The sequence below is a fragment of the Lactuca virosa genome, chromosome 4 (genome assembly GCF_052849685.1).
Source record: "Lactuca virosa cultivar CGN04683 chromosome 4, Lactuca_virosa_CGN04683_v6, whole genome shotgun sequence".
NCBI classification, from domain to species: domain Eukaryota; kingdom Viridiplantae; phylum Streptophyta; class Magnoliopsida; order Asterales; family Asteraceae; genus Lactuca; species Lactuca virosa.
In genome coordinates this window covers 535,124,193-535,136,886 of record NC_136429.1, presented here as the reverse complement: position 1 = coordinate 535,136,886, position 12,694 = coordinate 535,124,193, and the positions used below count along the sequence as shown (strand labels likewise).

General features: G+C 38.4%; 1 non-coding gene across 1 annotated transcript; it reads right to left on the bottom strand.

Moving 5' to 3' along the window:
- Nucleotides 1-9,109: 9,109 nt before the first annotated feature.
- On the bottom strand, nt 9,110-9,216 carry LOC145110185 (small nucleolar RNA R71). Its single transcript, XR_013709565.1, has one exon. It is a non-coding gene; the product is annotated as a small nucleolar RNA R71 (small nucleolar RNA).
- Between the last annotated feature and the right edge of the window lie 3,478 nt (nt 9,217-12,694).

Genomic DNA, 12,694 nt, shown 5'->3' with positions numbered 1-12,694 from the left:
CAAAAAAAACAGTGATGATTTTTTTTGTTTAAAAACCATTAGTTCCATACATCAAATGTCTCAAAATCAATAATCATACATAATGTCAAAACATCATGGTACAAATAGCCAAAAGTACGGAATCATGAGGGGGATGATGTGCCATCAAGTCGGGCTCTTCCTTATCGTACCGGAAGTACCTGAAACCATAAACATAAACTGTAAGCATAAGGCTTAGTGAGTTCCCCACAGTACCACATACCAAAAATACAATTAGGCCTAGCCATGGGATATATTCCAAGCTAAAATACAATCATGGGCCTAGCCCTGGGGTCTCTTTAAACCCATCACATACTCATGGGCCCAGTCATGGGGTTTATTTCAACCCAATCATACAATAGTGGGTCCAACCTTAGGGTTTTATTTCAACCCAATCATACAAACATGTAAGAGTCACATGACAGCTAGCATCCTACATACACACTTCGGTGGGTTGGCATTGGTGCCTTCAACCCACAAGCACAGTGAGAAGACTCAACTCTCAGAAAATGCTCACGTGCTACAACTCTCACTGACAGAATACTACTGCTACGCACCACCTATTCAATCATACCAAATAAATCCTTAGCTCTTCTTTCAACTAGGAGTTTGACCAAAAGTCAAATCAGGACAAAAATCAATGGTCAAAGTCAACAGTCAAAGTTAACTCGCCATGTTGTGGCCCTCAAACGACAAAAACATACGCGTTTTCCCCAGTCGCCATGTTATGGCGACCTAAGCCACGCTGTGGGCACTGGGTTTTCAGCAGCTTAATGGATTAAGTTGCTTTCTTTGATCCTAAGGGTTCCAAATTCAAGATTTGGTATGAAACAAAGTCTAAAAGGATAAAGTTTCCAACTTTACCCGATAAGACCACCCAAAAGGTCAAAATCTCAAACCCTTGATTCAAATGAGCTAAATAAGACACGACTTTCTCCATTAAGCACCTAATCCAAAAAGTGCATAGCTCATTTACTCCAAAACATAATCTAATACCAACATAAAAATTGGTGTTTTATATACATGCATGTCTTGAAGCCATAATGAGCCAAAAATGAGGGTTTTTCCGTGGAAATAGCATGCATGGATCAAAACCCCACTAGAATCCAGACCCAACCCAACAATTATGTCAAAATTCCCAGAGATTCATAAAGTTGCAAACTTTATGAGATCCTAACACTCAAACCTACATGAACATGAAGATTTAGGGACAAAACATGAGATCTATCAACCTAACTGATGGGTTTTGAGCACTACAACATTCCTATGGTGTACATGCAACCCTAATATTTTGGATCTAGGTTTTTCTCAAGTTATACATGCAATATTAATCATCCAAAGCATGAACCCTAACTAGCATACAATATTTCGAAATTAACAACTAATACAAAGTTAGATGAATACATTTTCTTGTAGCTTGCTTAATCTTGACCTTCAAGAGCTTAGTGCCTTAGATGTTGCACCTCTAGTGAATCACAAACACCAAGTAGCAATGGAGAATTATGAGAGAGAGGTGATAGGATCCTAAAATCGGCTAGGGTATTCTTTTGAATGCATAGGCCGATTTCTAGTGCCTTGGGGATCCTTTTATAGTTGATCTTCTTAGGGTTATCTACTTGGAAACCCTAATTACCTTGCTTAGGCCTTAAGCAACTTATGGATCCCTTCTAGAAGGCCCTCATATGGACGAAATCTATGTGGGCTATACATAGAAATCGTCCACCCCTTCCAAAAGGAGCCACAAGCCCAACTTGCAACTATTAGATAATTGCAATACAAGTCCCCTAAATTTAATCAGTCTCTTTTGATCACCAAATTAATCCCAAATTAATTTCTGATCAATATTAATTAAATTAATATGATTTCTCAATTAATATATTATTCTTATAATATATTAATAAATCATAATTAACCTCTTTCTCCATAATTCATCCTATCAAATTGTTATGGTGAAGGCAACCTAAAAGGACCATGCTATTATCGGGTCAATTACATACCAATTATAGTCATGGGCTTAGACACCTAATACAACAGTCTCCCACTTGGATAAGTCTAATAACTATAACTGCAAGTACGACTTCAAAATCCGATTAGCAATCGTAGCTCTTAAAAGCCGTTGTCGAACTCTGACCTAGTCAATGACGCGTCCTTTAAATAAGGGATCATGTAGTCCTCCGTTCTCAAGATATCGTGTGGACAATGACATGGAATAAAGTCATACTCATTGTGCAACAGTTTGTTTCCCGATTTCTGATTTGTTTGACATAGAACTTAACTGAACACATCAATTCAGTCCTGACCGGTACCGACACATAAGTCAACACAAAATCATCGAGGGACCCAAGATATCGCTCTTAATCCTTTTAGGATAAAAGGAACAGATAAAATTTGACTTATATGCTTGTACTATTTACTTATTAAATCGTACACAACAATACGTTTTATAACATCAAGTTACTGATGCGTTTACGCACTATCAATGCACAACCAACTTGTAAACAACAACTCATATATCTCGGTTTAAAGACTATACGATATTATCGTCTCACAATCACTCGTGATAAATTCCATGAAGTGATTCATATGAGCGTGGGTTTGATCCAATACTCAAATCTTATTTCAGGAGTACTCATGAACGTTGCAACAAACTCTTGCTATGTCTAAACACTTAGACAATCTACAAGCCAATTCATGACAGTCTAACCTCATTACCTACTTCCAAAGTATAATATATTGTGGATAATTCGAATAATCCTATTATTCTGGAAGTCAAAACATGCAAAAGTGAAACAATAGTAAACAATTGACACAAGATAGTAACTTTGCTCATAAATAATACTCCTTTATTCAATCATCAAATTTCAATTACATTTTATCTATTATAAGTTTCTAAACAACTATCTAATCACTAAAACTAATATCGTCCTTCAGACCAATGCTCCTCTCATGATGTAAGTGCTTAACCCTGTTTAGACTCTTTGTGAGGGGATCTGATGGGTTCTCCTCTGCCGATACCCTCTCCACTACGAGGAGTCCCTCTTCTACCCGATGTCTGATGAAGTGGTATTTTCTGTCGACGTGCCTGGATCTCCCATGATCGCTCGGTTCCTTGGTCAAGGCATCCGCTCCTTCGGTATCGTAGAAAATCTCCATAGGCTCCTTTATGGCCGGTACAACTCCAAGGTCTCCGATGAAGTTCTTCAACCATATCGCCTCCTTCAATGCTTCGCTCGCTGCTATGTACTCTGATTCACATGTTGAATCAGCCACAGTCTCCTGCTTGGAACTTTTCCAAGTCACTGCTCCTACATTCAGGGTAAATACCCAACCCGACTGAGAGTGGAAGTTATCTATGTCGGTCTGAAAACTAGCATCACTATACCCTATCACTCTCAAGTCTTCACTTCCACCAAGTACGAGGACCCAGTCCTTTGTCCTTCGTAGATACTTAAGAATGTTCTTTACTGCTATCCAGTGAGCTCTACCAGGGTTCCCTTGATATCGGCTGACCATGCTCAAAGTAAAAGCCACATCAGGGCGAGTACACGTCATAACATACATGATCGAGCCAACGGTGAAAGCATATGGTACTCGACTCATTTCCGCTATCTCAGCATCGTTACTCGGGCTTTGAGTCTTACTCAATTTGGTATTTCTCTGGATTGGTAACTCCCTTTTCTTGGATTTCTCCATGCTAAAACGTTTCAGCACTTTATCCAAGTAAGTATTTTGACTAAGTCCTATTAGTCTCTTACTCCTATTTCTCAATATCCTTATCCCTAGAATATAAGCAGCCTCTTCGAGGTCCTTCATAGCGAAACACTTCCCAAGCCAGGACTTAATCTCCTGCAAGGTTGGAACGATGTTTCCTATGAGTAGTATGTCATCCACATACAATACCAAGAAGCTAATTATACTCCCACTAGTTTTGACATATATGCAGGACTCATCCCCGCTTCTCGAAAAACCAAACTCTTTGACTTTTTCATCGAAACAAAGATTCCATCTGTGAGATGTTTGTTTCAATGCATAGATGGATTTCTTAATCTTGCACACTCTATTCGGGTACTTTGCATCCACAAAACCCTCTGGCTGATTCATGTAAACATCCTCAACCAATTTTCCATTAAGGAAAGTGGTTTTGACGTCCATCTGCCATATTTCATAATCATGAAATGCAGCTATGGCTAACATAACCCTTATAGACTTGATCTTGGCCACTAGTGAGAAGGTCTCGTCATAGTTAACTCCCGGAGTTTGAGTGAAACTCTTCGCAACCAGTCGTGCCTTGAATGTGTGCACTTTACCATCCATGTCGGTCGTCTTCATGAAGATCCACTTGAACCCGACCATCTTACGACCTGGTACATTGTCAACCAAGTTCCAAACTTGATTGTCATACATGGACTGAATCTCGTTGTCCATCACCTCTTTCCATTTTTCAGACTTCAGGCCTGCCATGGCTTCCTCGTAGTTGTTAGGTTCATCCATATTTATTAGTGTACTATCACTAATAAATGTATCACCCTCATCAGTTATATGGAATCCATATAATACAGGTGGAACACTAACTCTACTGGAACGTCTTAGAGGTAAGGACTTGTCAATTGGTTCAACAGGAGTTTCCTCCTTGGGTTGATGGCTAGTGTTTGAGGTTCCTTTATCACTTGATTCTTGAAGGTCTTCAAGATCAATTTGCCTCCCACTGTCCTCTTAGCATATGAGTTCCCTTTCGGGGAAAACCCCTCTCCTCGCTATGAAGACCATGTTGTCACTAGGTTTGTAGAAAATATATCCAAAAGATTTATGTGGGTAGCCGATGAAAATACATCGTGAAGGGTTTTGAGCATTCTAACACTCCTATGGTGTACATGCAACCCTAGATGCCTTGGATCTATGTTTTCTCTATTATACATGCAAACTTTCAATTTTCCAAGGCATCATCCTAACTAGCATACCATGGAGTATATACACTACAAAAATCTAGTTAGATGACTTCCCTTTGTTGTAGCTTTGAAACCTTAAGCGTTTAAGAGCCTAGCACCCCAAGTGTGATGCCTCAAATGATTCACACAACACCACCAACAATGGAGGACTTGAGAAGAGATTGTCTTGCACACACAAAAATTGGCTAGCCCTCTTGTATCTCACTTAAGTGCCGATTTTGGTAGCCATGAGGTTTCTTATATAGTGTGACACAACTAGGGTTACACCATGCAAACCCTAATGTGCATGACTTTCCACATTCCTTATGCTCCATGGGTTTTAACCTCCATGGAGTATCCATGGGTCACCACATGGGTTTAGCCCAACATAAAGAACTATGGATCATAAGCCCACTTTATAAGAATGAATGATTTACACAATCAATCCCCATATATTTAATTAGTCTCTTTTGATCACAAAATTAATTCCATATTAATTCTTGATCAATACTAATTAAATAATATGATTTCATATTAATATATTAGAACTTATAATATATTAATAGATCATAAATATCCTCTTCTCAAAAGTCCATCCTTACAAATTGTTCCAGTGCCATGCAACACAAATGGACCATGCTACTCTCGGGTCAAGTACATACCAATTATAGTTATGGGCTTAGACATTAAATCCAACAGTCTTCCATTTGGATAAGTCTAATAACTATAACTGCAAGTACGACTTAAAACACCGACTAACAATCGTAGCTCTTAAAAGCCTTTGTCGAACTAAGACGCTCCATTTTAGATAAGTGATCATATAATCCTCTGTTCTCAAGATATCAGTCGGACAAATACATGGAACAACGTCATACTTATTGTCCATCAGTTTGTTTCCCGATTTCCGATTTGTTTAACATAGAACTTAATCGAACACATCAATTGAGTTCTGACTGGGCCCAACACATAAGTTAAAAACAAAATCATTGAGGGGCCCAATATATCGCTTTTATTCCTCCAAGGAATAAAAGGAACAGATAAACTTCGACTCATATGCTTATACTAACTATTCATCAAATTGTACACAATAGCACGTTTTATAGCATCAAGTTACCGAATCGGTTTCGTACTATCAATGCACAACCAACTCATAGTCAACAACTTATATCTCTTGGTTTGAAGACTTATATGATATTATCGTCTCACGATCACTCGAGATAAATTCCATGAAGTGATACAAGTGAGCGTGGGTTTAATCCAATACTCAGACCTTATGAGTACTCATGAATGTTGCAGCAAACTTTGCTATGTCTAATACAATTCAGACAAATCTACAAGCCAAATTCATGACAGTCTTGCTTCAATACCTACTTCCAACGTATGATCGACTGTGGATAGTTTGAATAATATAATTATTCTGGAAGTCAAAACATGCAAAGTGAAACAATAGTAAATGATTGACATAAGACAATACCATACTAGTAAATAAAAAAACACCTTTTATTTAAGCATCAAATGTCAATTACATTTCAACAATTACAAGTTTCTAAAGCTATCCAATTGTTAAAACTAATATTGTCCTTCAGCCCGATGTGCCTCGCATGCTGTAGATGCTTAACCCTACCCAGTCCCTTCGTGAGGGGATCTGTTGGGTTCTCCTCAGACGATACCCTCTTTTCCACGAGGAGTCCTTCTTCTATTCGATGTCTTATGAAGTGGTATTTTCTGTCAATGTGTCTGGATCTGCCATGATCCCTTGGTTCCTTGGCTAAGGCAACTGCACTCTCGCTATCACAGAAAATCTCCATAGGCTCCTTTATAGCTGGTACAACTCCAAGGTCTCCGATGAAGTTCTTCAGCCATATTGCCTCATTCGCTGCTGATATGTGCATATTTATACAACATACATTAATATTTTTATTACTTTTATGCCCTTATATGAACAAAAGATACTTAATTTGCTATGAATTATGTTGTAGGGACTAAAAGACATGCTTGGAGCAAAAAGGAAGCTGAAAGTTGGATTAAAGAAGTTGGAAAATGGAAGTTTGAACCAAAGCTAAAAAATGAAGAAAAATATACCTTCCACGTCGTGGTAATCTCACCACGACGTGGTGACTTGAAGAATCCCGATCAGCTTCGAAGACTTGGAGAATACGGGATAAACATGACTACCACGACGTGGTGACCTGATTTCGGGAAAAGTATATAAACGCTTGATGATTACGACTTGGGGGACTTTTTGCTGCCTTGGAGGATTCCTGGAGACGACTTTAAGAAGAAGGAAGAGTTTGGAATTGGTTTTCAACACCAAGGAAGAAGAAGTTCATAATTTGATTTATAGATTGGTACATTTAAACATGCTTTTGATTATGGAATTTGTTTGTTTATTTGCTAGTATGTCCACCTAAATCTAGCAGCTTCTGTTAGCTAGATGAAGCTGGAACTCATGGTTTAATGCATTAGATTTGACCTTACTTGTTGGTAATATGCTCGTGTTGGATTGATTTTACCTAGCATGCTTGTTTGATAATTGATTGCTTTGAATTCTTATTCTGTGTAGTTAGTGAATATGAAGTTACATGAATCTGAATACCTAATAATTCAGTGAACACTAGTTTATTAGAGATAAGATCAAACCAATCTTAGTTAAGCAATTAAATTATTAAAATTAAGTTGTGCTAGAGAATTCATGATTATGACCATAATGTGTGTTTATCAAATCAATCTTACATAGCTCCAATTTCATTTAATAATCGATTATGTGTTAACTATTGTGTGACCATACATAGGTTTACATGAGTTGATTAAAGTTAGTAGATTTAGAACTAAATTGCTAAAACTGTCCTAATTGGTAACCAACGGTAATTGTCATAGCTAATTTATAACCCATTGAGTGAAAGTGGATTCAAACTAACAGAAGTGTTTGTTTATTAATTGATTTTTTGTTAAAGAATTAAGTTCATCTAATCTTGCAAAATTAGATAAAACCCCTTCCTTTGTTAATAATTAGGTTAATTTAGTAGTAGATAAATTAATTAGACAATACCGTTCCCTGTGATCGACACCCAACTTACCCAACTATTCTATAATTTTGACTAGGTACACTGCCTAGGTGCAATTTAGTTAGTTAAGGTAGTTAGGTTATAAATATTAAAATTAGGTGTAGCTAATTGCACGCATCAAGTTTTTGGCGCCGTTGCCGGGGAACGGCTTATTTGATAGTTTATTTATTTGCTTTAGAATAATCGATCCTTTTTGTGGGGTAAAACCTGCAAAAATTTACTTTTCCAGTTTAGTTTTTTTTTACAGTACTTGACTCACGACGTGAACCTCTAGCTCACGACGTGAGTTGAGTATTTTCTCCTTTTTTTCGTTTTTCTTTTCTGTTAGTTTTCTGCGACAACACGACGTGGTAGACTATACCACGTCGTGGTGGCTAGTCTGTAGGAAATTTTTATTTGGTTTTTGTTCAATTTTACGTTTTTATTTTGTCTGTTTTGCAGGAGTTGATGACCAGAGGATCCAACACACCTTTGGTGCCACCGCTTGAAGATCCGGAGTCTACGCTGCACAAAAAGAATAATAAGAAGTCGCCTTTACAAGAACTGAAATCAGCCTTTTCAAGGAAGTCAGGAAAGAAAACGGGAGAATCGAGTTCAGCCTCAAAGAGCAAGTTTGAAGTCTTCGATCAATTTCCTAATTCACACGAGCCCGAGTACGAATCTGAAACATAATTTGGGCTTTATACGAGTGAACCCGAGAACGAGCCGGAGAACGAAATGGCGAACATTGATGAGATGGCCATGGGGGACTACAAGAAGCGCATTCGAGATGATGTGGGGCCGGGTTTAGTACATCCTACGATTCCTGCCAATGCCACATTCGAGTTAAAGGGACACATCCTTACTGCACTTAAGGATATTCCATTCTATGGGAAGGATCATGAGGATGCTTTCAAACATTTAGACGAGGTCAATGATATTGCGGATTATTTTAATACTCCTAATATCCCAAGGGAGACAGCTTTGCTAAGGATGCTACCAGTCACTCTAAAGGGAGCTGCAAAAGACTGGTTGAAGGCACTTCCATCTGGTACAATCACTACATGGGCCCAATTGCGTGAGAAATTTCTAGATCAGTTTTGCCCACCCTCCAAAATCTCTAAACTCAAGAAGGCGATTGCCAACTTTGAGCAAAATCCGGGGGAGTCATTATACGAGGCATGGGAGCGCTACAAGGGGTTGTTAAGGAATTGTCCTCAACACGACCTTAATATTCAGCAAGAGATGTCGATATTCTATGATGGGGTGAATGTCATGACTAGACAACTCCTTGATTCGCAAGGACCACTAACGAAGAAGAACCCAAATCAGGCCAAGGAGCTAATTGAAGAATTTTCAAAGCACTCTCGTGAGTATCATAACCCAGGGCGTGATGGAATAAAAGGCAGTGGAGGTACACAAACTGAAGAGATGGCTGCTGTGATGGCAATGCTTAATAACATGGATAGGAGATTGACCCAAATGGACCAATCAATTCGTGCGATTCGAGTTGGTTGCGAAAGGTGTAGTGGGCCACATTTGACAAAAGATTGTAATTTGGATGATTTTGGAAATAAAAAAGCTCAAGTTTGTTATTCAAGTGGGGACAAGTATGATGAAGATTGGAGGAAACCAAAGAAGGAGTGGCTGCCATATGACGAGTACAAGAAACAGAAGGATGAGAAATTCAGACAGACTGGTCGGGGTTTCTATCAAAAGGAGCAGGCACCAGCTGAGAAGAAAACTGGTTTGGAGTCCATGTTAATTCGTTTCATGGAAGTTTCTGGTAAAAGGCATGATGATGTTGAGGCAGCACTTCAAGATCAAAGGACAATGATGAAGAATCGTCAGGCCATGATGATAGACCAGCAAGCATCATTGAAGAATCAGCAAGCCTCCATCCATAACCTTGAAACCCAACTTGGCCAACTTACAACTTTGGTGAATGAGAGATTGTTTCCACAAATTCCTGAAAAGAAGACCCAATCTCACGTCATGGCCATTGATACTGAAAAAGAGGCGATTTATGAGTTCCTGGAAGCATTAGAAATGGAACCAAAGCCATCTGAACCGAAGCCAAAGAAGTCCAAGCTCAAAAACGAAGAAGCTGCTGAAACGCCAGATTCACGTCATGAGCTCGATATGCTCACGACGTGGGCTCGGTCTGAACATAATAAAATCGTATCTGTTCCAGCTTATAAACCGCCTTTTCCATTCCCGTTTCGAGCACATCTTAGCCCACTGGAAAGGGAACATCTGGAGTTTATTCAACAAATATAGGGTATTACTATTAATACTCCTTTCATTGATTCACTTTCGAAAATTCCAGAATACGCGAAGTTGCTCCAAGACTTAATAGACACTCGTCAAGAATTAAGGAAGAATTCCAAGGTCATTCTAAGTGAACAAAGCTCAAGGGCTGTATTGGGAGAGATACCTAAAAAGATGGGAGATCCTGGACGCCTCACTCTTCCGTGTGAGTTTGGTAATAATTTGAAGACATGCTTTAGCCGATTCTGGGGCTAGCATAAATTTGATGCCATTTTCATTCTATCAAAAATTAAATATTCAGAAGATGAAGGCTACGAAGATGACAATCCACATGGCAAACCGTTCAGTGACTCACCCAAGAGGGATAGTAGAAGGCATCCTTGTAAAAATTGGGAAATTCGTTTTCCCAGTTGACTTTGTAGTGATTGACATGAAAGAGGATGTGAATATCCCCATCATTCTTGGTCGCCCTTTACTAAATACTGCTAGGGCTCTTGTCGATATTCGAGAATCCAAGCTCGCGTTGAGGGTTGGTGATGAAGAAGAAACTTTTGTACTACAAGATGGTTTCCAAGGATATGATGTTCAAGATGAAGTGTTCAATATTGAAGATGACAATGAGCTTGCAGAATTGAAGAAACTTATGGAAGAAGAAATTAAAACAATTCATCAAGTCAAGCGCACCAAGCCAAGAGCTTCTGTTCCACTTGTATTTGAGGTGTTTGCTTATAAAACACCAACATCTTGGGTGAGTAAGGAAAGTGATGACATGTCTAGTGATGAAGAGGAGGTTACATCAAAGGTGACTAGCCCAGTGGTAAAGGAGGAGGAGGATATTATGAAGCTTAAAAATGATGAAAAATTGAAGACTCAAGGGATCAAACGCAAGCTCGATGGAAACGAAGTCAAGGCTAAAAAGGAGAATTCTAAAAAGGCGTATATTCGTCGAGTGCAAGCTTACAAGAGGCGTTTCAAGGAGCAGAAGATCCTGATGGTGGACTCTTCTGACGAGTCAACGTAGGAGGCACGGAGTCCAGCTCACGACTCCATGAAAAAGAAGCGCTTCTCGGGAGGCAACCCGAGTTTGGTTTGCATTTTCTTTTCGTTTTAGTGTTTGCATTTTTTTTTAGTTTTTAGGCAATTTTTATGGTTTTCTTAGGTTTGTTTTGTGGTTTTTGAACAAGTTGGTGGTTGTTTGGTTGTTTACAATGTGTTTGTAAGTCCCCAAATCTGCTTGTGTATCAATCAGATCCAATTGATGGTGCGGAATCCCAATCAATTGGATGATGTCAGATCAAAATAGAAGAGAAGGAGAAGAAGAAGATGAATCTATGATGTATTCAAAGATATGAGTGATACTCCATACACTTTAGATTCTCTCTCACACACTCTTCTTCTCTCTTGTTTCTCTCTCTACAACATGCTCCTCTCCAATAACTCTCCTCTAGACCACACCCCCTCCTCACCCCTTACTTCTATATATATATATATATATATATATATATATATATATATATATATATATATATATGGGTTACAAACTCAAGGCCCAAACCTAATGCTAGACCGAAAACACATGGGTTTTCGGTCCAAGCTACAAATAATCTAATATTATTTTCGACCCAAATAATAAATACAATAAATGCTTAGAAAAGCAAAGTATAAACCATATTTATAGACCCAACAATCTCCCCCTTGGTTTATAGCTTTCTTTTCTAATTGACCCAACAAACTCCCCCTAAAAAGTAGCTGACTTTTCTTGTTAATCTTCAGTTGGAGATTGGCTTCAGCGTTTATCTTCGATTTCTTCACAGCATTAGGATGAACATATGAATCTTCCATGAATGACTTCATCTTGAGCAGTTGGGCATTTCTTCAAGATTTGACTCTGAACGCACATTGGGTGAGGAGGCTTGATGAAAAGATTCTTGAAATATAGCACTTTCAGCTTGAGAATCTTCAGAGAGAACAACGGAGAGAAATAATCTTCTAGATCACTTCAGCAGGTACAAGATAGCAGCAAGCTGATTGAGGAGGCTTCAATGCAATCCGTCACATAATCTTGAAGTCAGCTTCACCTTGCTTCTGGGGTTGAAGGATTGAATGTCGAAAGAATAATCTTCATTTCTTGCTCCTTCGAATGAGAATTCTTCGATGATCACGGATGAAGCTTTGGCTCAAAAATCTCGATACAGTCTCCACGAGTCTCATCTACGCCTGAAATCACTTTTCAAGACAAAACAAAACTAAAATAAAAATTAGCACACAAAAAATATTTTTGGATTTTTGATTTTCTGATTTTCTGATTTTTGTTTGCATTTTCAATTTTTCTGATTTTTTTAATTTTTTTTAATTTTATTTTTTAATTTTATTTTTTTTTTAATTTTTGATTTTAATTCTCCCCCTAAATTTGTGCATAGAGGAAAACTATGAACA